This window comes from Mus caroli, chromosome 11 (assembly GCF_900094665.2).
Source record: "Mus caroli chromosome 11, CAROLI_EIJ_v1.1, whole genome shotgun sequence".
NCBI classification, from domain to species: Eukaryota; Metazoa; Chordata; class Mammalia; order Rodentia; family Muridae; genus Mus; species Mus caroli.
The window spans coordinates 72,558,601-72,560,078 of record NC_034580.1 but is presented as its reverse complement, the minus strand read 5'-3'; positions in this window follow the sequence as shown (position 1 = coordinate 72,560,078).

Below are 1,478 nucleotides of genomic sequence, written 5' to 3'. Positions count from 1 at the left end.
TGATGTTTGTGCAGGAGTAGAAACCCTGACTAAGACAACACACAAACACACACCACACACACACATACACACCACACACACACACCCCACAAACACACCACACACATACACACCACACACACACACACACCACAGGATAAAAAATAAAAGTAAGGGGCTGGTGAGATGGCTCAGCAGTTAAGAGCGCCGACTGCTCTTCCTAAGGTCCTGAGTTCAAATCCCAGCAACCACGTGGTGGCTCACGACCATCTGTAATGAGATCTGACTCCCTCTTCTGGAGTGTCTGAAGACAGCTACAGTGTACTTACATATAATAAATAAATAAAAATAAATAAATAAATCTTTTAAAAAAAGGAATTAAACTAGGTGTGATGGCACCACCTATAATTTTAGCACTTGGAAGGTAAAGGTGGAAGAATCAGGAATTCAAGGCCAGTTTGGCTATCTAGAGGCTAGCCTGGGATATACAAGATGCTGTCTCAAAAAGAATAAGAAGGAAGCTAGGCGGTGGCAGTGAATGTCTTTAATCTCAGCACTTGGGGGGTAGGTAGATCTCTGTGTCCGAGGCCAACCTAGTCTACAAAACAAGTTTCAGGAGAGTCAGGGCTACATCATTTAAGACAGAGAACCCCTGTCTCAAAAAAACAAACAAGAATATTAAACAAAACAAGTAACCCATTCCACATGTGCTATGTATCGAATATATTTGAATTTAGAGTTTTAGCAAAGAAGTCTAAATACTCCAGAACAAGCAAATTATCTCTTCTCTTTTCTATAATCAAGATGTAAAAACTATTAAGATTAAAGATCTGAATCTGGCTTGGTGACATAGTCCACTAATCATACATTACTGAGGTGGAGGCAGGAGAATCAGGACTTCAAGGTCATTAGTTGCACATAGCAAGTTTGAGGCTTATCTTAGTTAGGGTTTTACTGCTGTGACCAATGCAAGTCTTATAAAGGACAGCATTTAATTAGGGCTGGCTTACAGGTTCAGAGGTTCAGTCCATTATCATCAAGGCAGGAGCATGGCAGCATCCAGGCAGGCATGGTGCAGACGGAGCTGAGAGTTCTACATCTTCATCCAAAGGCTGCTAACTGAATACTGGCTCCGAGTCAGCTAGGATAACGGTATTGAAGCCCACATCCACAAGGCCATACCTACTCCAACAAGGCCACACCTCCTAACAGTGCCACTCCCTGGGCCAAGCATATACAAACCATCACAAGGCTAGCCTGGGCTCAGTTGTTAAGAGCACTTGTTCTTCCAGAGGACCTGGCTTAGTTTCTTAGCACTCACATGGCAGCTCACAGGTGTCTACACCCCAGTCCCTGAGCACCAGGTATGGACACAAATACCAGCAAAACAATTAAACACATGAAATAAAATGTAGGAATCTTAAAATTAAAAAAAAAAAAAAAACCAAGAAAGAACATAAATGTTACTTTATGTCAGTGACTATGCTAAGTACTTTAAA